This window comes from Jaculus jaculus, chromosome 11, assembly GCF_020740685.1.
Source record: "Jaculus jaculus isolate mJacJac1 chromosome 11, mJacJac1.mat.Y.cur, whole genome shotgun sequence".
Lineage (NCBI taxonomy): Eukaryota > Metazoa > Chordata > Mammalia > Rodentia > Dipodidae > Jaculus > Jaculus jaculus.
Window position 1 is genome coordinate 7,140,192 of NC_059112.1, and position 26,544 is coordinate 7,166,735.

Sequence of the window (26,544 nt, forward strand, 5' to 3'; positions counted from 1 at the left end):
ACACCAACACCCTACATATGTATTAACCGAGTGATTTCATTAAACATATCTTTCTCAGGTAAATCACTTTACAGAAAAATTACCTCATATAATTTCACACATGCACCATTATATCTCATCACAATACTACTGTTGCTTCCTTTTATGACATTTTTTTTTTGTTTAAATTTATTTGTCCAGCAGGGAATCCTATAGAGTTAGGTTCTTGGATGTTTATGTGCCTGTCCCTACAGATGAATTTTCTTTGCAGATTGCAATTGTTTCTTGATATTTGCATGATAATTGAAACAAAAATATGTGAAATGAATTTTATTTGGTAAATCTACTTATTACAAACATAGAATGAATATAATGAATGTACAGTTTCTTGAAATCACACCTACGGTTTCTTCTAGAAATCTTGGTAATATTAGGGAGATGAGAGCGTGCAGGCCTGTTTGAGCTACTTTCCATTCACTTATATATTTATTTATTTAAGAGAGAAAGAGGAAGAAAGAATGAGAATGGGCGGGCCAGGGCCTCCTATAATGTTTTCTGTGTATAACTTCCTAATTAAGTGAAAGTAAAAAAAAATAAAAGTTTTAAGGAAAATCTAAATATGAGAATTATATAAAGCTTATAGTGCTCATGAAATGTGATTATGGTATTTAGATTTCAAGAAGAATTCTAACATTGTTGCAGCAACTTCATTCATCAAGAAAGCTAATGCATGTGACAGGTGAACAGAAACAAACCAGGAAGTAGATGTGACAAAATATAAAAATATAATTATTTCCAGGAAGAGGAGATGATAGGAAAACAGAACATGGAAGCATTATTGTATAATGGACTTAACTAAAGTCAAATTGTAAAGGAGATTAGAGAGTGGTGAGATATCCAAAGAATTATTAACACAAACTTAGAAGAGTGATACTCTAATATTCATTCTCACTCTCTCTTTAATTATTGGAATTTCCATGATTTCAGTTAATTATATATTTCTGTAATTTCATATTTCTTGCATTCTTTTAAAAATCTGAATTAAAGAACCATGACTTCTCTCCTAACATTTGTCGTTTTCCACTATTTACTCAGGGAAGAATGGTTCCTTGGACCCCTTTCTCATATACAATGAGATATGACAGTATTAATTGTGTATAGGAAACCCCATATTCTGTGAGTCCAAAAGTATAACAGTTCTGTTCAGTGTCAATTCTCCTGTAAATAATCTATCCTCTGTGATTATATAAATGGTCCTAAATTAAGTCAGTTGGTACAAAACAGTAAATAAGCCATGGAAGTATGAGGGGATCCAATGGGAACAATGGTTTTGAAGAGAGAAGATAAGTGGGGAAAACAACATGCATTGTCTACATGTATGCTAGTATTTAAATATATATATATATAGGGGCTAGAGAAATGGCTTAGTGGTTAAGGCACTTGTCTTCAAAGCCTAAGAACCCAGGTTCTACTCTCCAGGTCCCACATTAGCCAGACACACAAGACGAGGCAAGATCAATGTCACACCTGCCACACAGGTGGCACAAACATCTGGAGTATGAATGCAGTGGCTGGGGCCTTGGCGTGCCAATTCCTTCTCTCTCTCTCTCTCTCTCTCTCTCTCTAAACAAAAAAGTTTTATGTGCCAAATACATATTTATATTTTTTACAACAACCATGATTTTCTTCTATTTTATTCCTTACTAGAATTTAAAACATTTGTCTTGGAAACAGAGATCACAGAAGACATATAGGTAAATGCATAATAGATAAATAGATGATACATGAGAGAGTTAGAAGGATACGCTGAGGATGCTGGATAGGTAGACACATAGTTAGCCAGATGACATGTCAATGATGGATATAGATGAGATATCTCCACTGAGGATAAATACAAAATTCTATGAAAATCATTTACTTTAGATGTTTTATTATCTACTCAAAAGCAGTATAGATGTAAAATATATTGTAGTCTTCTATACACATTTTAAAGTTTTTTTAAAAATGATTTTTCAAAGTCCATATGAGCTAAAGTTTAAAGCTCTTATATAAGCTCTTCTTTGATATGTAAATATACATTTTTTTATAAAAACAATAAATCCAGCTGGGTATGATGATGCACACTTTTAATCCCAGAATTCGGGAGGCAGAAGTATGAGGATTGCCTTGACTTCTAGGCCATTCTGGGACAACATAGTGAATTCTAGGTCAGCCTGGGCAACAATAAGATCATAAATTGAAAAACAAGAACTAAAAATAAAAATAAGCACCAAATAGTGTTAATTAACTTGCAGAAGTACAGAACTCTAATTATGGACTGAAAGAGTTTAGCTTTTAATTTTTCATGAATGAGCACATCCAGAGGGCTCTTTGGAGTTTACATAGGTGGTGAAGTATAACAAATGTAACTGCTTACTTCCAAAGAGATACCTCACCCTCTCTGTGACTGTCGAAATGTCTCCATGATGCTAGGAGTCCCTGTGATGCGATTTTGTTTTGTGGCTCTTACCTATGTATCTTGAGCACAATATAGCCCTCAAGTCAATGGGTCATTTCATTTTGATACTATTCTTAAAGCTCACAAGCACAATGCTTCATAATGCATTCAGTTTCACAGGGAAAGGAGTTATGCAGCACAATGAAGACTTAAGACAATACTGAAGAAATGTGTGAAAGGACACTCCTCTAGCATCTCGTCAAGTGTTTATGATAAATTCTGCTAATTCATTTTGTTGCCAGTTTTAATGTTTTTTTATTAAAATTTTATTTTTGTAGTCAGTGAATACAGTCAAGTTGGTGCCATTGTTAGCCTCTCCCTGCCCTGTTCCCTCCACTGCGACCCTCCTTGTTGGGGTATATGGGTCGTGCATTTGGGGGTTAGCCTTTAGTTTTGGGTAGGTGGAAATGTCTCTGGGTATCCCAAATGTTCATGTGTTTTTAAAAGGAGCCAGGAGGCCTGGAGAGATGGCTTAGCAGTTAAGTGCTTGCCTATGAACCCAAAGGACCCCAGTTCGAGGCTCAATTCCCCAGGACCCACGTTAGCCAGTTGCACAAGGGGGCGCACACATCTGGAGTTTGTTTGCAGTGGCTGGAAGCCCTGGCGTGCCCATTCTCTCTCTCTCTCTTTCTCTTTACCTGCCTCTTTCTCTGTCACTCTCAAATAAATAAATAAAAATAGCAAAAAAAAGTAGCCAGGATTTAATTTCAATGTTGCTTCCAATTCTGTTCCCTGAAGAGAAAAGAAAACATGGAGGCATGGAGGATTAAATAAAGGTCCAGTGATCTCGTCCTATTTTTAAATAGATAGGACAAGGAGAATCTCTTCTTGGTCCTATCCATAGTTGTGATCTGGGAATAAGTTACAGGACTTCCAAAAAAATCCACACTAACTTTCCTATTTCAGTAGGTCATTGGATTCCTTCCTCCCCAACAAATCAAGGAGTTCACAGTAGCCCACCCTTCATTCCACACCCTCAAAATATATATTAATATCAGAATAAAATTCTTTCTTGTTTCTATGTCAGGAATGCCTACACTTCATTTTCATACTTATTTCCCCTTGATTTTTAAAATACAAGCTCTAGCATAGTACAAATGACATATTAGGGGAATGTCATATCCATTGCATTAATTAAATAATTGGCTCCAAAGAGAATGTTGGGTTTTGAGTTTCAATGAAACAATATTTGGGCCAAATGAGAATTGTTACCTGTTATTAGTGACCCACCCCCTCAGGTAAGGTAAGGGGTTGCTATAAAAGAAATAACAGGTCATCTTCTTCAGTCACAGTGGAAACTTGAAACTGGTGGCAGGATGGACTCTAAGTTTCAGCAGTCAAATGTGTTTTGTAGTCCTGGGATCTCCTCTGTCCTTAACATGCTGGTGATCAGGATTTCATTTAAAAAAAAAAAAAAAAGATTTCACATTTTCCCACAAACATTGGTAACACTTCCTCAGACATCAAGAGAAAGAATTCAATTATTTCTGCAAATCAGGAATGCTATGTGAATATACATGAATTTGTCATTTGGCCATGTCATATTGTTCAAGACAAAAGGCAGGATATATTCATTATGTCACTGAGATTCCCTTATTTTCTTAACATAATGAGCTGAGTTAAATCTTGAATAGCAACTCCACTTTTGAAATGCTATGCCGGATTTACACACAGTCAACCATTCACATATTACTTCTATCTCTCATGTTTATATAGTATTAATGGAAGTAAATTTTGATCACTTAAACATATGATTATCAAGAAGTACTTTGGAGTCTAAGTTAACAGTTCAGTGGGTAAACTACTTGCCAGCCGTATATGACAACTTTTTATCACCATAACTCACATGAAAACCAGACATGGTGGTAAATACTGGCAATCCCTGTGTTGTGGTGATGATAACAGGAGTATCCATGGGACCATCCAAACCAACGAACGTGTGATTCAGTGATAGATTGTGCATCAAAATATAAGGTGTGAAGTGATTGGAAACACCCATCATCGATATCTGACCTTTCCATGAACATATGGGCTTGTGCACTCACATGCATAAATCTATATCCATGTAAACATGCATGCACAGATACACCCCACACACATACCACATGACAAAAATAAAAGAAGTTCTTGATCTGAGGTGAGCATATATGCGCCTATATGACACAAGTGGCCAGACCACAATTTTCTAACCTGGAAAAAATCCTTATTACATAGATATGCAATAAATTTGTTTGTTCTGGATCCCAATTTCATTAAGAATATTGTTGACAATACTTAATTTTTGAAACTTATTTACTTTATTTTTTTTAAGGCAGGATCACATTCTAACTCAAGCTCACTTGGAATTCATTTTGTAGCCCAGGTAGACCTCAGACTTACCATGATCCTCCTACCTCTGCCCCTCAAGGGCTGTTATCACAAGCCTGAGCCACCATGACTTGATCAGTTCTGTACTTTAGAGTATTTTGTTGTTGCTTTGTTTTCTTGCAGATTAAATAACAAAGAATAGAACCTAAATTGGCAGGGCTGCTAAAACACTACAGCAGATCTGTCTATTGACACTGAGCTTCTCAACTCCAATTACAGCACAATAGTTTCCAGAAACTTTATTTTACTGGGTTGTAATTGTCGTGACCAACACTTTATGTCTGCATCTCAAACTTGAGAGTATAGAACACTCAGCAGAATTGTCATCTGCAAAATCTCTCTCCTTATTTTTTTAAATATTATTCTTCAGTAGCAGAAATCAAAAATGAGTCTACTATGAAGGACCTCCTTATTTTAGTTGCCCACTTAAGATTTGAATCAAGATTTTACCCAGTCCTGTCTTTTCGGTATATTCTAAGTCAGAAGCAAAAATGAAACAGGATTTTTTTTTTATGATGGTGTTTGCTTTTTATTTTATGAGCCTTGATTTCTTTGTTGGATAATTTGGGTTAGTTACTTTAGTACATACATTACTATCTATTCAAAATACTATGCATTCCAATGGATTTGGTAATTTTTCCTTCTTATTTATTCAAATTACCTTGAAACTTTCTGTAGTTGGTATTTAAAACTAGTGATCTGCACTGTAATTTGAAAAATATGTGTTATTTTTTGAGTAATAGATATTTGTTCATCCATTTTACCTCCCTTTCAAGTCTTCTGTGTTCGCTCTCCCTCTCAGTTCCTCTCCTCACCCATGCTCAGCTCCCAACCTTTCCATACTTTCCTTTCTTGACTTTAAAATCTCAGATGTTGAGGGCCGAGCTATATAACTGCCTTGTGATACTTTTCATCACAGTGTCCTCTCATTATATCTGTTTACTTGTATGCTTAATTTCACAATAATTCAAATCTCATTTGACCTTTCCCTATGCCAAGAGCAATAATTGTTACACCTTTCTATTACTATGATTTTTAAATATGCGTTCAATATTACAAATATATACTTTAAAATTTAGCTTAACTGTTATACTACATATTTAATTCTTTAAAAAAAAACATTTTAATTCATTAATTTGCAAGAAGAAAGATAAGAGAGGGAGAGAAAATGGGCATGTCAGGGCCTCTTGCCACTGCAAATGAACTCCACATGCATGTGCCACTTTGCACATCAGATTTTAGATGGGTGCTGGGAGATTGAACCTGGGCCGTCAGACTTTGTCAACTATAAGCTTCAACCACTGAACCATCGTTCCAACCCTCATTCCAGTTTTTACAGTCAAAATACTCTACACTTATCGTTGTGATTTATTTGCTATCAAATATTCTCCCATAATTTATTAACTGAACTTTACATATCATCTCACCGACATATAAAAACTAAAATTCTCTGACTGCCCAATTTGGGGGCATTCCATGTTTATTTAAAAGCTTCACTATAATAATTTTAATTTATCAAGTGCAAAGATCTAGCTTTGAACAAAACCAAAAACAATGACACTAGTAGACTTCATTTCGATTTTAACCATTTCTCTATATTATGTACCCAACAAACTTAATATCCACAGAGTGATATGTGCAAAGAAGAAATTATAATTTCCACATCTGCTACATAAAACAGCCAATTGCTATACTGGCAACAGGTCAAGATTAGTGATTCAAACTTTTTTTTTAAATTTTATTTATTTATTTATTTATTTGAGAGTGACAGACACAGAGAGAAAGACAGATAGAGGGAGAGAGAGAGAGAATGGGAGCGCCAGAGCTTCCAGCCTCTGCAAACGAACTCCAGACGCGTGCACCCCCTTGTGCATCTGGCTAACGTGGGACCTGGAGAACCGAGCCTCGAACCAGGGTCCTTAGGCTTCACAGGCAAACGCTTAACCGCTAAGCCATCTCTCCAACCCATGATTCAAACTTTTGGAATCTATTTCTTCCTGCAATTTCCAAACTTTTTGCTTTGGACATTCTTAAAATACAATACTACCTTTTTATATACTCTAAGCAAGAAGGGAAAATAATAGTAAATATGATAGTATGGTAATAAACACTAAGTGTAAAGTAAACAGGGCCATTCCAGACTTGCACTAATGGGCTGAGGAATGTTTCTGTTGTAGGATTTAAGAAACCTGTCAGCAGTACTCCAAATTGACTGAATCCCTTGGATTTACTATGGAAAATAGACTTTATACCTTGTTAGTATTATAATGAAAAATTGCTTTTTAAGATAAAGAAGAAAGGCAAGAACTCTAAAACCAAGCATTAGGGAATAAATTCCTCCCCAGATAATTACATGCAGCTGGTATAAGTAGAGAAAGATAAACAATAAGACATTCTTTCTCAAAATGGGCTATATTTTCAGGTTTTGATAAAGTACTCAGAAAAATAACATGAAGGAAAAAGTTTAGAACTAGCAAATTAAAAGCAAAAAAAAAATGTTTTCCTATAGAAAATAGGCATACTTTTCAACCAAAAATACTTGGAAAACATATACAATTGGCTAATTACCTCATTTTTATACTGAGATGGATATTACTTAGATCAATTATTGAACTTTTGAACCAGAAATAGCAACAGACAAATGCTGGGTTCAATTACACATTATACATATTTTTGAATTGGCATCATTTTGATGCTTCTGACTAGATTAGTGTTCTTATTATAAGCTGCCAACAAAAATTAATACTTTTGTCAAATGAAACCTTGTTTCTACACTGAATTTGTCCTAAGTGAGGCTTACATTCTTTTGCCATGCCTGGTTGCTGTTTTTTTTTTTTTTTTTTTAAGTTCAAATATTAGATTCAGTGAAAATTAGACATTCAATGAAAATGTTTAAACTTTTAATAGACCTTCAATTATCATGTTTTACTTTTTGACTTTAAAATCTGACCAGAGGCTAACCTCATTTCTGAAAAGACATCTTCACATCAACCTCTCATTCTCTACCTTCTCTCCACATATTTTATCATTAGTGACAGTAGTGTCTAACATATTTCAATACTTTCACGCATAATATTATGCAAAAAAGTTACTTGAATTCCCTTATTTAATACTAGCCATACCAGTATGACATAATCACATTATTCCCATTTTCAGGATGAAGAAACTGAAGTTTAAAGATGTGAAGTGATTTCCCCAAAGTCACAGATATAGTAAGTGAGGGAGTAGAAATCCAAATGAAAAAACAAACAAGCAAAACAACAACAAAAAAACCTCTTCTCTGGAGCCATTTTTCCCCAGAGGCTGAAAAGGCATTGCACGTGATAGTCATTCTCTCCGAAGCCTGTTTCCTCCTGTCTCTGTCACACACAGCTCATAGCTGCTGCCATGATCAAGCCTTTTTTTTGCCCGTTTGAGCTTCTCTAAAACTGAGCAAAATTTTTTGCTTTGGATATTCTTAAAATCCATGAGGATGTACCAGGTTGTCAATATCCTGGCACTTTTGAGGGGTGTGCCATCCCTCTCTAGCATTTGTGAAAGGAAATATAACTTTGATGGTTAGCATATTACATAAACCAATAGCATCATTCCAGATACTCATTAAGATCATGTGTTTTATAGTTTTCTTTTCTACATTCCTCTGTTGTGTGGAGAATGGAACTTTTGTGTGCTAGGAAGGCACATAACCATTGAACTATAGCCCAGATATTGTGTATGTATATGTAGGTGTTATACTATGATGTTTTAAGGACTTCTCAAATAATTATGTGCCAAGTATTTGGTTTGCATATGTTTGGTGTTTTTTCCTTCTTCTATCATCCTCCCACCCCTCAGTCCATCCCTCTCTTTCTCTCTTTTTTTTTTGTTGTTTATTTTTATTTATTTAAGAGACATACAGAGAGAGAGAGAGAAAGAGGGAGAGAGAGAGAAAGAATTGTCTCGCCAGGGCCTCCAGCCACTGCAAACGAACTCCAGATGTGTGTGCCCCTTTGTGCATCTGGGTAACATGGGTCCTGGGGAACTGAGCCTGGAACTGGGGTCCTTAGGCTTCACAGGCAAGCACTTAACCACTAAGCCATCTCCCCAGCCCCCTTCTTTTCTCTCTTTCTTTCTTCCTTCCTTCCTTCCTTCCTTCCTTCCTTCCTTCCTTCCTTCCTTCCTTCCTTCCTTCCTTCCTCCCTTCTTTCCTCCCTCCCTTCTCTTTCCATCCTTCCTCCTCCCTTCCTTCTTTCCCTCTCTCCCTTGTAAATATCCAGACACAGAAGTGAGTTTATAACTGATATGTGGAGATTTCACAAAAACTCTAACACAATGTTATTATTTGAGGTCTACAAATAATGTGCCCTAACTCCTATCTTCATCTCCTTTGTTTGTATGTAATTATTATCCACAGAAAATGCTTCTCTGGGAATGACTGAAACCATCTACAGAAAAATATTTTATAATTATTGTTGCCTTGGTTGATGCCATCTCACAATCATCTTCTCACCGCTATGGCAACCTAACTGACTAAATTAACTTGCAAATGGAAATATTTATGTTGGTTTGCAGTGTTATGTGTCCTAGTCTAGACTGGTGGGGACATTATGATTTAGTTTGAAGGGGGGGTGCTCCAGAGAGACCATGGTGGAGGAAGCGAGTGGCATCATCAGGGAAGCTGATAAAAAGTGGCAGGGACCAGGTCCCATCATTCTCTTCAACAGCACAGCCCAATTACCCCACACTTCCAACCCAACCAAACTTTCTATAGGTTGTGCCATGTTCCCTTGGCAACACTCTGTAGCTTAGCCTTTTTTATTCATGAGCCTTTGAAAGATTTACTGCCTAAACTTCATCTTACAGTATTTTCCATTGTTGGTGGATATACAAATGCCTCTGCTTGCTTCTTCAGACAAATAATCATAGACTGTACAACATGAGGTTCTGATTCAGTAAAGCCAATGGATAGAATAAGATTCTGCATAGTCTAATCTCTCTCTCTCTCTCTCTCTCTCTCTCTCTCTCTCTCTCTCTCTCATACACACCTGTGCATGCATGCACCATGATTCCCATGCTAGGATTATTTGACCACATATTTTTTTTATTGTTTTAAGTATTTGTTTTTATTATGTTATGTCTCCCTCTGTATGTATGTAAGAGAGAGAGAGAGACAGAGAGAGTGAGAGAGAGAGGGAGAGAGGTGATAAGACATGCATGTGAAGTAGGGAAGACAACAGTCTTGTCAGTCCATACCTGTCCAGCTCATTCGAGGCAGGGCTCCTCACTCTGGACTCCTGTTCTGCCACTCTTTGCTGTTGCTGGTCACGAGCCTCTAGGAAATGTTCCCATCAATGCCCTCCATCTCACTGTCAGTGCCAGAGTGCTGGAATTACAGAAGCCCACCACAGCTTCTGTTCAGCCACTGCCCATGAACCCTGCATGCATGTGCCACCTTGTGCATCTGGCTCTAGGTGGTTCCTGGGGAATCAAATTTGGGTCCTTAGGCTTGGCAGACAAATGCCTTAACTGCTGAGCCATCTCTCAAGTCCCACCACTGTCTGTTTATAACCAACCACCCGGTTACTATTCTTTCTCTCCAATCTAAGTACTCTTTTCTTGTCAATTGCCTTGGTAATTGTTTTGAAGTCTCCTCATTAATGTCAATTCTGCTTGCAAACTTATTGCTATTGCAAACAAATATGGTCCATGATGGGTTTCCTCTGTGGACTATCAAATATCCATGTGTTTCAGCTGAGATCAGAGCTGCTGGCCTAGTACTGGATTCAATCATTCATCTCTTTGGCATAGATGGTTTCAGTTTATCTGCATAAATATACATATTGCACATTATAAATGTATACATGCAGAATATCAGTTTGTTTATAAGTTCACTCTGAAATGCATGGTTCTTTTTGACTTGCCATGGGGGAACATAGCTCAGTATTACCAATGGTCTTATCATCAGCTGTTTCTTTTTCCTGTTCAGTAGATGGAACATAGTGGAAGGCCAGCAATGCAAAATCATACTTATATCATGCCTATGTAGGAATCTTCTATTATATACTAAAAGAAGTTTACTTAAAATATAGAAACATTTTTTTTCTTATTGAAAAACAAAAATTGCTTCAGTATTTCTCTTAAGATGAGTTGCTATGAAGTTAAAATGCAGGATTTATTGAGTGCTTTCTCCATTCATTGCACTCCCTTGAGTATATTCTTTTCTGAACTTGATCGAACACTTTGAAAAATACCAAAGAAGTTAAAAGCATGGTTTATCTTTAGGAGACTATATTTCCCATCCCAGAGGAATTTTTGTTTGAAGAATTATCTTATGAATTCTAGCACCAAACTCAGTAGCAATTATGTCAATTCATTATTTTTCAAAGACCAAACAGATTAATTGTTGAGTTGACATTTTCCCACCTTTTTCTCCACATGTGCAAGTCCACAGAGCCACTTTCCCACATCTCCCCACTCTTGACATGCATCTACATTGACTGAAAATAGATGGCAATGACCTGATGACATAACCCAGTGGCAGATATTTGTTTCGCATGTGCAACGCCCTGCCTTCCATCCCTGGTACTTCCAAGGAAAAATGATAAAAGCCATTTTGTGAATAATATTGCATCTCTTTAGATGGCGCTGCATTTAGGAAGGAGCAATGATGCCAGCTCCACTCCTTCTTGACTGAAGACAACTTGTCCGTTCAGTGAAATATCAACATGAGCTTAATGGACAAGTGAAACATATTAAGATGCTTTGACCTGGGAGCATTTTCTTTTACAATATCTACCATTGACTTTAGCAGCAACTTGCAATCTATTAGGAACATTATTGAAATGTACTCAAATTACCTGTTTCTACTATGGCACCAAAACATGGAAATGTTTGTTAGTGTAAGCATCCAGCTTGAAAAGGAGCTGTTTTAAATATGAAATTTATTTTGTGTCACAAAATCTACTTTGAAGCTAGCCTTTAATCTTTCTCTTAACAATTTTCCTTCATTCATAAGAAAAGAAAGAAAAGTTTATTGAATCATCATGCCTATTAGGCCTGTGGTTCTAACACATACTGCAAACAGATGCTTAAGTTATAACTGAAGCAGTGGGTTCCCTTGGACATGTGGTATGAGCTAAGAGTCAACACAGTGCTAGTTTAATGGTAATTGGTCTCTACTTCAGTTATTTTTGCCTACATTAACAAATAGGAACAAAGAGATCTTTGCCATTATTTTAATTATCTTTATTTTTTATAATGAGATGTTAAATAGCATTTAGAATGATATTCTCATTAAACTTTGAAATATTAATACTCAGGGAGGAGGAAAATGATAGCACCAACACATGATGTGTTCTTATAAAGTTTCTACTTAATAAGAAAATAAATATTAATATGATAATAATACAATACAATATGATACAATACGATAATAAGAAATATTAGGCGATCAACAGTGTTTCAAATTAGAACTGTGTGTCAATTTTTACGTGCATTCACTTCTCTTGATGTGCTATACATGTAAAAGTAAATATTTCATTTTCAGAAAAAAAATATTTCTTTAATGTATTAAATGGAGAATGGGGCAATTTCTAAGGAGTAAGAGTATGTGCCTTTTGCTTTGGGACATGTGTTTGATCTCCAGCAGCTACAAAAAGGGACAGACATATCTGCACATGTCTATTACCCAGGGGCAGTTGGGGTGGAGGAAAGAAGGCCCCTGGAGCTCTGAGGTTAGCCCAGTGGCATGAGGCACAGAGTCAGCAGTTTCAGTAAGAGACACTGTTTCAAGGAACTATGTTGGAAGTGTGAGTAGAGAAAGATGCCGGATGTCTCCATCTCTCCTTCACTTGCAGGCTTATGGACATATGCTACACGCATGAACCATGTATAACGCACACACACATGCAGAGGAAGTCAGTATTGAGTCTGTCCATGGTGAAAATAGAAATAACAACACTCTGTTTTCATCAATATTTAGACTCTCTCTGTAAGTAAATGAATGAATTAAATATTTTAAAACTTAAATGCATAGCATTTCCTAATATGATTCCATGTGATTTATGTCTTTTTGAAGTTTAGTGTTTTCTCTCAAGATTATGAAATCACACATGTATTATAATTTAAAAGGACATTGGATGTCACACAGCCTAATCTTTGTTCTTTAAAAAAAAAAAAAAAAGCACTGCCATTATTTCTAGCCAAACATAATTTATCTTATGACAGGGAAAAATTCAATACTGTATGACTGTGTTGCCCTAAATCAAGATCCCTAACGCCATGCCCATGTCTGTGTACCAGGTAGTGGTAACATAAATGAATATACTGCTGTCATCTGTTGAGAAAGTTCTGCATGCACTCCTGGAGTGGTTCCTATTTAAGTTGAAGTTTGTGACTCAAACTGATGTGATATTTCTAAATAATAACCTTGACTGTCTTAAAAAAGAGATGTGTATTTTGTTAGAAATCTATTCCAACTGTATGTGGACTATAGATTAGCAGACATCAACTCCCCCCTGATTTCCTCACTTGTTTCTGCTTTGCAATATGAATCATATTTTTATATCTAATCAGGATTTATATTCAAAATCTTGATTATGTACATTGTTTAAAATCACTGTAAATATGTGTAGAACAATGGTGATGATTAAAGCAAAAAGATAATACTACATGTCAGCTCTAAATTTCATAGAGACATGTTAAGTAAATTTCTTAACAAAATATATAAAGTATTTTTTTTTTGTAAAATAAGAGCTAGACATTGAATGTTGCTGATGCTACCATGCCCAGTTCTTTTGCAGAAGACTTACTGAATAGCTCTTAGATTTGCCCTTGTCATCCAATTGTGGTGCTGGTATTTGCCCTTAGGAGATAAAAGCATCCCAAAGTCCTTTAAATCCAAACATGCCTTTTATTTTTTTACCCTCCTATAAACAAGTCATTTTTGTTCTGTCTTGTACCTGCCTCCCACTTTTCCATCTTCAAATGGTGACTCAAGTCCCTGTATTGCCTCCCACTGATTTCCTCGATCTTTCTCTCTCCTTGCGTGTACTCTTCTGAATGAGCCATGCTACATGATGAGACTTTCCTCATCTCTAGTGGCTTCCATATTTGGCTTTCATTTGCATCGTCAACTCCCCATTTCTACGTGTGCACCAATTCTGGAATTGGACATGGGCATCATCAGGGAGCCATTATTGTGGACACCACACCACACAGACACGATTGACCTTCTCTGGACTCTCAAGTATCAGAGGATCATAAGAAATGTTTAATTTAGATTAAATTTAGTGAGAATAACTGGGCTTTTCTCTTTGTAATTGTCCATTTTTGTGTGTCTTTGAAGAATGAAGGAACAGATGTGTATGCATGATTACTTGTGTGTGTGCTTGTGTGTGGAGGTCAGAGGTTCATGTGCAATGACTTTCTTGAACACTCTTCACCTTATTTATATCAACTAGATAAATTCTTGATCTCAAGACCCATCAGTTTAAATTGCCCCAGGGATAACCCTCTCTGCCTCCCACGTGCTGAGATTATAGATGGGCTTCCATGACAAGTTGTCATTTGAGATATGGGTGCTAAGAATACAAACTCCACTCTTCATGATTGCCACCCAGTGCTCCATCCAGTGGGTCATTGCCTCAGACTTTTTTCATGATCTTTCCAAACCAGCAGACTGCCCCTCACTTGTGTCGTGTTGAAGTCACATATACCATAACGATAGGCATCATATGCTCTGCTCTGTGCAGCCTTGAGCCACACTTTTCTATCCTTAATGGAAGGATCTCAAAAGTAACAAGGCAACTGACCTAGACACTGGACAGAACAGAGAAACAGAGACATTACTGAAATAAATATAATGTTCTTAGGATACCTGGATATTCTGTTCACTGTCATACAGGCCTTGCTTCTGATGACTCCAGATCCTTTCAGGAGTTCCACCAGCTAGGAACCAGGTATTCAAACACTTGAGTGTGTGTGTAGGGAAGGGGGTGATAAGTACTCAGAAAAAGAAAATAATATGAGTCGGTGTGGTGGCACACACCTTTAATCCCAGCACTGGGGAGGGAGAGGTGGGAGGAGCACTGTTAGTTCACAGACGGCCTGAGACTAGAGAGTGAATTCCAGGTCAGCCTAGGCTAGAGTGAGACCTTTCTTTGAAAAGCCAGAAAAAAAGAAAAAGGAAACAACATTTGTGTAAATTATATATATCCATTCTAAATTCAAGAAAAGTACAGTATCTAATCTTGCAATTCTTGCTAAAGTGTTGTTACAGCATTGATTTAAAACAGATGCATGTCCTTTAAGTGTTAATAATAGTAATTCTACACACTTATGTTTCCTATAGACAACTTTACTTTCTTGATAGGCCTACCCTAATTTTGTCAGCATCCTCCTTTGGTCACAGTTTCTACATTTTAATTTACCTTGCAATTTAATTTCCTCTTAAAGTACTTTGAAAGATGAATTTCATCTTGTGCAGTTTATCCCACCATGGTATCAAATTATTTCTTGCATTATTATATAAAATCAATTATAGGTAAGACAATCAAGGCTTTTTTTCATCTTTGTAAAATTATGTAAGTTACAATCTATTTAGGTTAGGGTAGGCCAATTTAGCCTTAAAATAAAAGTACCAGATTTTCCTTTGTGCTGCTCTCAGTTCCTTGAGCTAGGTTTCAAGTGTTATTTTTTTTTTCTTTCTTATTTTCTAAGCTTGACAGTCATTTTAAATTGGTTCTGAGTAAGGAAATTCTGTAGAACAGAGTCTATGAGATTTGAAGTTTAAGATTTATTACAAATAAAACTGAGTTCTAAGCAATGCACATCTGCAGAATCCTCAGCAAACTTTTATAAGTCATCAATTATACTTAAGGACATTCCCCCAGGTCCTTCATAAAACCTATGGCACTCCTATATTATATATTTTTGTTTTTAGAAGAGGTAAATAATACAGCTCTAGAAGAACTGTGACTAAAACTGTACTGGTTTTTGTAAAGTCATAATCTTAATGTCAATGCGTTTTTATGTATAGTGAAAACAAAACAAATAACAAATAATCATGACTTTAAACTTAAACACTGAAAAAGAAATTTAAAGATATATATTAGAGTTAAGATCTGGGGCACATTCTCATGAATTTTTAAAGGGTTTGGATGTATGCGTTAAGTATTTGACTAAAACACTTTTATCTCAGACATACTACTATTTCAACATATCCAGCTTTTGTCACATCAAGTCTATATATTATACATTTTACGACCAGCCTGAAAGATATATATATATATATATATATATATATATATATATATATATATATACACACACACACACACACACATACACACACACATACATATATATGTGTATGTATATGTGTATGTATATATATATTTATATGTATGTATATGTATACTAACAATTAAATAATTCAGAATTTTGAATCCAGGATGTTTCTTGAGATTTGATATATTAACTACTAGTTCATGTTCTGAAAAGAGAATTCTTTGAGATCATTTATTGTCCATAATGACAAGGACCATGCTTCTCCCTTTACCCCATTCAATGTATGAACAGGCATACATGCACCTTCCTTTTTATCTGCCTGTTAATCTGTGCTGGGATACTTCCTGTCCTGTGTTCAAGTGCCTGACCCTCCAATGGACAGTATGGGACAAGTTCTGCATGGGTACCTGCACCGTTATTTGATATTAATTATATTCACTCAATATCTTTCTATACCTGAGTTACTTTGATGATTATATTTTGTTATTATGTGTGTTCTCTTTTTTGTTTATGTTTTTGTTTCCTAGTATATTTTGTCAGTATCTTAAAGATTGAGAAACTAGCTGGCTGGGCAAATGAAATGTTTAAATCCACCCCAGTTTTGTAGCTGCCAATAAACTTTTGTTTTATACAAAAAAAAAATGGGTTGATTTGTGTCTGAGGGCGTAGGTTTTATTTATCTTTCATGAAAATCCTGGCATGGTTTTATAGGACAGATGGTTTGATTCATAGTCTTTTTCTCTGTCCTCTATTCATCTGTTCTTTTGTGATATTGTTCAATGGAATCTTTGTATGAGTCCAATAATAAAATATATGCTGTTTTTAAAATAGCACAAAATTAATATGAGGAATTGTCATTTATCTGTTTTATGTTCAGTATAGCTGCTTATCAAAATATTGGAAGTCCTTTAATTCTATATAGTCAGATTTCTAGTAATATAATCTTAGTGTATTGCATAACTTATAGTAACATATCTGTGAATAAACTAAATTTAAGTGGACAATTGAATTATACAAACAAATAGAAATGCAATATTAAATCACAGTGACTATGGTTTCTCCATCCAAAAACTTCATCAGAGGAAATCCTAGCTTTTAGACACAAGTTTATTTATTCTCAGAGATTACTTGTAATTTACAGTGGATTTACTATGACTAGTCATTGACTATTTGGCAAGGAAAACACTTAAATAATTAAAATTCAGAAATATGCTATAGCACCAGGGAATTCTTTGTCATTTAAATAGAACTGTAGTGATCATGTAGAAAGTTCTCTTGTTCAAAGATAATATACCACATATTAGTCTGTAATCCTGCAAGCAAATTAATGATTTCTGACACTTTTTTCCTCTTTTTGTGAGTGTGTGCTTCTTGGGTCATGAAACATCTAAAAGGTACATGATGTGACATGAAGTAAAATGTTTCTCTTCCTATTGTTTTCTTTTTTTTTTTTCTTTCTGGAGATATTAACGTGATGTTCAGATCTGCAGTGGAAGTGAGAGTGTTGTCCTTAGCTTAGTGTCTGCTTCTTCTGTCTCAAAGGATAATCTCAGCATACTTGAGCCTGCCTCTTGGGTCACACTTCCTTGACTCTATCCTTTCATTATGTGTACTGACTTCCATTGTGCCTTAATCAACCCATAATATTTATAATGTATATGATATTTACTGTTGCAAAGAGACAGCAAATGAACTCTTGGGGTTATTCATTTACAGCTACTGAGTAATTTAATCAGGTTGAAAGGAAGGAAGTAATGAATTCATGTATATCAACTGGCTTCCGTGGTTTGAAGGGGAAAGAAATTTTCATATATTACTAATCAACTTTGGGAAAGTGGAGAGATGATATATTGCAAATCAACTAATAGCAACGTGTATGTGTGATTTTATATGCATCCCCCTCTTGTCCCTGATCTTCTTCGATAGAATCATATTTGACCAAAATAATTGTGTTTTATGCACCTTTTATGTTGATTAGAATTTTAATTAAACATTTGCAAGATCCATTAATTAATTGCCATCCCTCAAGCTTTTTTACCATAGATTAAACAGCATATGAGATTTGTTAAAATATGACAGTCTTGTTGGGACACTAATCACGTTAACATTTCATTAGGGATTCTAAACAAAATACTTTGCTTTTCATTTTCATTGGTCCCAGGCAAAATAAAGAAATAAAGAAAGATTTATTTAAAAAAAGAACAGAGAAATTTATGCTTAAAGAAATTCTAAGTTGGGCTTGAGAGATGGCTTAGCTGTTAAGGCACTTGCTTGAAAAGCCAAACGACTTCAGTTTGATTCCCTAGGACCGACATAAGCCAGATGCACAAAGTGGCACATGCGTCTGGAGTTCTTTTGCAGTGGCTTGAGGCCATTATCTCTCTCTCTCTCTCTCTCTCTCTCTCTCTCTTCCTGTGTCTTTCTCTCTCACACATAAATAAACACAAATAAAATATGTAAAAACAAAATTCCAGGTGGTTCAGAATAGCCTCCTACATAGAGATTCCCATTGCTGACTTCTTAAAGTTCCAATTGCTTCTGGGATAGAAGGAATCACAATGACCACATTCATTCCAATTTCCTTCACTTTCAAGCAAATTTTTTTTTTGTTTGTTTGTTTGCTTGTTTGTTTTGTTTTTTGAGGTAGGGTCTCACTCTAGCCCAGACTGACCTGAAATTCACTATGGAGTCTCAAGGTGGCCTTGAACACTTGGCAATCCTCCCACCTCTGCCTCCCGAGTGCTGGGATTAAAGACGTGCGCCACCACGCCCGGCTCAAGCAAATTTTTTGTGGCATTTTGCATAATTCTCCTTTCAACAAATTTCTTTTTGTTCCCTATCTTCCCTTTTTGGAACATCTACTAAACTCTTAAATGACATAGATAATGCTGGCTATTGTCATTTTCATTAATTATGAACTTTACTATATGAACATACTATGTGCTGGTCACAGTCCCATTTACTTGTACTCTTCAATCCCTTCTCCCGTACCCCTTTTCCTCTAAGGGCCCTCCGAAGTGGGCTTATTGGTGTTCACAGTGGAGGTATGCATATATCTATCAGTCAGTCTCTTGGTTTTGGTAATCTTTGGATATTCCTTCCCACACCATGTCTCTTACAATCTTTCCACACCCTCTTTCACAATATCCCTAAACATTAAAGGGTGTGTTATGGGTCTACTTTAGCGTTGGGCTCTCTGAAACCTCTGGACTTCTATTTCTGTGAGTTATGAGTGTCCTCAGAGTCTATCGCCATCTCCCTGGAGCTGGTTTTCTGTACAGCAGTGAGAGCAACACCTGTATTTAAATCACCCCTTTTTCTGTGGTGGCTCCTGGGCCCTGACAGATGTGCAAAAGGTGGCTCGTCTCATGCAAGGCGGTAGGTTATCTTTTCTTGACATATTGATAGATATTGATTATCTCATTTTCACTGTCATCTGTAAAAACATGAAAAATTTTTAAAAAGGATTCTTCAAGCAAGAGTAAGAGACACATTGATTTAAAAGAGATAAGTATAGTTAATCCAGAGGATTTTTGACCATTTTGATGGGCGTAACCACTTTTCCTGGCCAAAGACCAGAGACAGCTTCTCTCTGAAGTCTCTGGCCTTCCTATCCATAGGATTCTGAGTTGGTTTTCAGTTCCAGGTATGAGTTCTCTCCCATTGAGCCAGCCTCGTATTCAATCCCAGAGCCACTGATTACTACCATAAGCTGTGTGCCACTATTGCAAAGGCGAATGCATGGGGTTGATTCTGTTGCTTGCAGGGTTCCCTGATCCTTCAGGCTGTTGGCGGCCATTATGACCCAGCTTCACGCAGAGCACTTTCCAGCACAAGAAGGCTAGCCTGCAAGGTGCTGGTTTCTAAGGCCCAGCATGTTCTCTCAGGGTTCTGTGTCCACAGTCTGTGGTGTCCTTAGAAACCAGTTCTCGTCACTTTGCTATAGCAGGTACAGAAGTGCCTAGGCCACTGCTTGCATTGTTTTGGAGACCTCATCTGTCCCCCTGACCAACGGCACCCTGTGGAGTTACGCAGCTCTAGCCCTGGCAATGAAGCGAACACCCACTGTTTTACAATTACTCTGTTAAACTGAGTTTTGAAGCATAAGGCTAATTCTTCATTCAAAACCATTTTTTTTTTTTTCAGACTAAAGATGTGTGGCTAGTAGGACATGTGGAAGAAGAGAGTTTGGGACTAACTTTTGAGTTTTCTTGACAGATACAATTCCTCTAATAGTCTGTTACTCTTTGAAGCGTTAAAATGTGTGTCCTGTCACTTCAGATTTGTTTTTAATTCAGAAATAAAAACAAGGTTAGTGTATTTCTTGGTTGCATCACATTTTATTTTGTTTTTATGGTGCTGTCATGGCTACTTCGCAATACTAAAGGCACCTTAATTACTTGTGTGTGAGTGGAATTAGCTTTTTAATAACACTTCTAGCATGCACTTTAAGATTGTTAGTAGCTGTTTTAGATTTTTCTAAAAAAAAAAAAAAAACTTTAAGGTACTACAGCATAAATGGCAGACCTAGCACATGGTTGTTTATTGTGATTTTTAGTAAATTAATTTGTGAAATGGTATTTAGGTGATGATCCATTGTATGTAAACATATGTTTGTTTTTCTGGGAGGGAGAAAAGTTTGGTTAGAAGTTACAAGAAAGTGGTATGTGCAATGTAAACATTTAGCTACTTAATAATAAAGAAATTACCTGAAAGGCTATTAATAACCTAATTCTTCCAAGTGATGAAGAAACTTGAAGTTTACTAGTATGACAGTACTTTGGCTGTTTTCACCTTGTGCTTTCAGACTTCAAAACCAAATTTCATCTCTTCTGGGTTTTCAGTTGAGCTTAACTGCTTCTGGTTATGGTAGTGCATGCCTGTGCGATGGGAACAAGATTCAGACAAAGGGGCAGGAGGATCAGCAGTAACCAATTGGAGGCGGTTGAGCTGAAAGCTGATAGAGACCCTTTTTCAAAAATAGTATATTGCCAAGATGCACAATTTTTATTATTTATTGTTTTGTTTAAAGTTTTATTTTTATTTATTTATTTGAGATAGACAGGGAGAGGGAGGAAGAATTCTTACTCCAAGGCCTTTAGCCACTGCAAATGACCTCCAGATACATGTGCCACCTAGTGCATCTTGCTTATGTGGGTCCTGAAGAATTGAACCAGGATGCCTCAGCTTCACAGGCGGGTGCCTTGGCTGCTAAGCCATCCCTCTAGCCCTTGTTCATTATTTTAACAGATTGCATGTTGGTCATATTTTCATTGAGTATACTCTTGTTTCCTCTGCCCACTCTCATTCCACCAAGCTTCTCAAAAGTGTAGTCGTCAGTTTTCTCTGTGGAGTTGTGGATGCACCGCTCTGATTCCACCACTCTGGATTTTCACGCTATGTAGAAGTAGTCTGCAGGAAGTAGAAAAATATAAAGAGCTTACCGATTAAAACATATAAATACAACACGAAGATCTTGTATGAAAGCTGACAGCCAACAAAACTTCTCAATGGAATTGATTTCATCTTTTTTAAATTTTCTTATTATTTATGTATTTATTTGAAAGTGACAGACAGAAAAAGATAGAGAGACAGAGAATGGGAATGTCAGGGCTTCCAGCCACTGCAAACGAACTCCAGATGCGTGCACCCCCTTGTGCATCTGGCTAACATGGGTCCTGGGGAATCGAGCCTTGAACCGGGGTCCTTAGGCTTCACAGGCAAGCGCTTAACTGCTAAGCCATCTCTCCAGCCTGGAATTGATTTCTTTATCCTCTATAATGGATGACACTAAATATTTCATAGTATACATCATTCAACATAGGTGTCATTCATAAAATAAGTCAAAAGGATAAAATGTTACATTGAACCAACAAAATTATATTACCTGTGGGAACTGGAAGGAAGAAAGTGCTAATAATCAAATGAGGCAATAATCAAATGATAGCAGATGTCTGCTTCTTGCTAAACATTTTCATAAACTCCTCCCATTCATGGTGAGAATCATCTTTGACCTCAGCTGGTAGTGCACACTATCCTCTGTAACCTTCGTCTGTGACTTACTTACATGGTCATCATTACCTGTCCACAAGTGAAGGCCACCACATTCTTCTAGAACATTCCCCAAGCCTCTGCTATTGGTTTGTAGTTTCTTAAGGGATAAATTCAATGTGTGTGTATTTTCATTTATTTAGTACACATAAATCACTACATAGAATAGCCCTTTGTACATTCCAATACATTCAATGTCTTATTGATGTGGTATGACCACATTTGTTAAATCAGTTATACAATTTGAAATCCATACATGTAGAACCTTTTATAATCATTGACTGTGAAAATATGTTTAGTTTGGTATATATTTAAGTCATTGAAATGTGTTTTTGAGATTTTTTTCCACTATTAGTTAAGTTTTCTTTGATATAAAACATAGAAGAACTAGTGATACTTTAAAAAATACTGTAGGAATCAATGATTTCAGCTCTTTATTCTTGTTTCTTAATTTAAAAATTGGAAAAGCTTGGGCTGGAGAGACGGCTTAGTGGTTAAGCACTTGCCTGTGAAGCCTAAGAACCCTAGTTTGAGGCTCAATTCCCCAAGACCCACATAAGCCAGATGCACAAGGTGGTACACATGTCTGGAGTTCATTTGCAGTGGCTGGAGGTCCTGGTGTGCCCATTCTCTCTCTATCTATCTGCCTCTTTCTCTCTCTGAATGTCACTCTCAAATAAATAAATAAAAATAAAAAATGAAAAATTTTAAAAATTGACAAGTTAGTGCTGTGGTTTGTCCAAATTATTGTTGACTGTATTTCATAGAAAATGTCTATTTCTCTAAAACTAATGGAAGCCACAAGGTCATGTGAGCTTTTGCCGTTAACAGTGGGCACTTCTGAGTACCTATGTGGTGCTCTCCCAGACTTTGCAGAATCACTGGAAGGCTGGCTGTGAGGAACACGGTTTCACTGTTCATTTGCCAGGCAATAGTCGAATGAGAAAGAATTTCCTCTTGTGCATGAGTTTCCATTTGAGATTGTATAAAGATATTTTTAAAAGAATTAAACTTGACGTGAATGTCCATGTCAAGACAGGAGCCGGGGGTACTGCAGTATGACATGTATACCAACAAATTAGTTGGCACAGTTTGAGTTTCTTTAGGGATACTGCATATAATTCTAAAATCAGGAATGCAAGTGAATTAACCACTTGAAATATCAAAGGAAAATCAATATGTAAATGAGTTAATGTACTCATTTACACCAACGAAACTATAGATTCTAGTGCCAATATTGTACTTGTGCTTACGTTTCCTCCACTGCAAGGAGTTGACATGATTGTCACTTGGGAGGAGCAAAGATGTCTTTCGTATTTTGCGTGATCACATACTCCTTGCTGTTTGACTAACTGCGCACATGGAGTGAGTGAGCACAAGTTTTACTGGGGCATGAATATTTCTCTTTTCCACGTGAAAAGAGTCTCATCTGAATTCACATGTGAGACGTCGACAAATGGATTGGATGGATATTAAGATGTAATATATATTCTCTTAGCTTGGCCATCAATGGTGCTATTTGGGGGTGAAATAATTTTAAAACCAAAAGTTTTCTTTTATTAATGTCTGTTTTCACTGGGAGCCTGTGGTGGCTTTATCTCATTCTCCTGATGCGGTTCTTCATGTCCTTTTGATTGTATACACTAATTCACCCTTTGGGTCCCTCAGATGGATCCTCCGTGATTACCATGACCGGCTTTCCAGAGCTAGAGTGCTGCTGGATTCATTTCGAGAGAGTGTTATTGAGAAATTCTGTATGGATGTTACTCAGGGATAGTGCAGTGATTATCTACATTACTTTAAGTAGTTCTTCACTAGACATTCCTAACTTCTGGGTTTATGAAATGAATCATTCCCTTTTTAAAAAATGTTGCATAATGGGTCTGCTTTAGAATCCTTCTAACTTGGTTGCTCGCATGACAAAGGATTCTACCTCTAGGGGGCGATATTGTATTAGACTCTCTCCTTGTTTTGTGCAACGCAAACCTAAGGTTAATAAATTGAACTGTTGTAAGCATCCCGTAAATCCTGTAGTGAGCTCATTCATTTGATCAAGAGTCCTAGTAAAATGTGGGGAAAATATATTGAACAGATAAACTAATAGAAAGTTGATTGAATAGATAATCAAGTGATTTTTTTTCTTACTAATCATGGTAATATTCTACCCTAAGTAGTAATTTTGACCATATACAAATACATATACCATTTTCCATTCTTAAACAAAACTAATAATATTAATATGCCTACAACTGATAAATAATGAAACTTAAGCAAATCACTAATCACTGGAGACATCATTCATATTAAAAGAAGCTTATGTTATTAAAGATTTGATGAACATATAAAAACAATTTTGGCATGAGGTAGATTTTGTTTTGTAATGACTACTTTATCAGACATGTAGCTATTTCTCTGTGACCACACTGGAACCAAGAATATGAGTTCAAATATGACTGCTGGGTTCAAGGGAGACGCGAGTGGCATGGAGTATTTAGTAAGCCATGCTGACTGTAAAGATAGCCACAGCCATAAGTTACAGAATTTCTACTCATTGCGCTCCTAGAGAGGAGCATTCTGACTACCAAGGTTGCACCCACTTAGCTACCTGAGCACAGGCTAACTTTTTTTTTATAAGAACATTAATCTTTTGTTAGTTTGGATGAAGAATGCTATGGGTGTGCTCTGTCAAAGGGAAAGTCTTTGATAAATGCCCGGGCCACTAATCTGCAGGAAAAATACACTCATATTTTAGAATGCACTACTAACTTCTTTGAAATTCTTCAGGGAAAGCTACAAACACAAATACTGGGCTTGATGTTGCAAAGTGAAAGCTGATCGTAATAAAAACCATGGATAGCCTATTGGCCATATATTTTTAATCTCTCACTTTTACCGCTAATTCTGTGGAGACTTGCTAAAATTGTACACTTCAAAGTAGTAGATCAGATGAAGTTAGCTTTCCTGATGCTAGGAGCATCTTCACCATCACCACCTCACACACACGCGCACACACACACACACACACACACACACACACACACGGTCTTTAAAATTTTCTTATAAAGTAGCAGTATGTGAAGTCTTCTTAAAATTATTTCTGTCAAACCTATTTAATCAGTGATTATCAATGTTCTTCTGTATTGTTCATTAAACCAGTTAAGTAATATTTTGTGTAACAATGTTACTATTCTTGGCTATTCAAATAAAAAATACACATAATCACATAATATATTTAAAAATTCTAGACCCTTAAAAGTTAGCACACAAATTTAAAATGTGCATGCAGCTTAATTAAATCATCAATGAAAGTGCTTCACTCTGAACTGCTTTTAAATAAGGGTGACTTAAATTTACTGAAGCCATTGATTTTTAAGTATCCTATGAAAGTATATTCCATACATATACAAGGAAAATAAACATTTACAAAGAAGAAAGAAAATTCCCCAGCAGCATTTTCTAATTAAAATTATAGGATTAATGCCCAAACATAAAAAAATATTCCATATGCAACTCTTATCAAACCTGAGACTATTTGCTGTCCTTATGTTTTTATATTGGTTCAATAAAATAAAATACAGACTATGAATAATTCAAACCCAGTGTTGAAATAATTTATTTTAAATCTATAAGCATAAGACTGTCTACAGATGTAAGAATTCTAGTTTTAAAGAAAAATGTTTTGGTTGCTAATTAATAGCTGTAAGGTAACAATATAGTGAATGAAAATATTATTTATAGTTATAAAAATTTCAAATATTAGAATGAGAATGTACACCTGTGGTTTATTATATATGTGTGTACAATTTAGCTACACTCATTACAAAAGCATTTGTAGCATTTCTAATATTGCATATGTATATATATATATATATATATATATATATATATATATATACTCTTTTCATATGTTTTTCATATATATACATATATATGAAAAATAGTAATGTTTGCTTATGATGTAAAGATTGAGCCAATCACTGCCTATCTGACCACAATATTCTCATATAGAAAAAAATATCTGGATCATATGCCAAAGATCTTATAAATATATCTGTGAGCATTTTAATCATTTAAAGAGCTGCGTTATAGATTTTTATGCAGATTATTTACCTACAAAGTAGAACTGGATCTAAGCTCACGGGTGTGCCACGGTAATGCTGAAACTCTTTCTTCTAGTAAATAGCTTCACTATTGAATTGTAACATTAGAGAAGTCATGATGCATGTATGTGTGCTTACACCAGAAGCTTTTTAGTTAATAACCAACAACCTCTTTCCAGCAGACACTGTTATCATCAGAGATAAAGGTACCAAATATTGATACATATATGTCTACTCTCCTCCCATTCACCAAGACCAAAATGTCTGGACCCAGCAGACATA

General features: G+C 36.0%; 1 protein-coding gene across 5 annotated transcripts in view; it reads left to right on the forward strand.

The window, feature by feature from the left end:
• Epha5 (EPH receptor A5) overlaps nt 1-26,544 on the forward strand; it is a 294,668-nt gene that overhangs the window by 177,584 nt on the left and 90,540 nt on the right. The gene's annotated exons all lie outside the window — the stretch shown is intronic.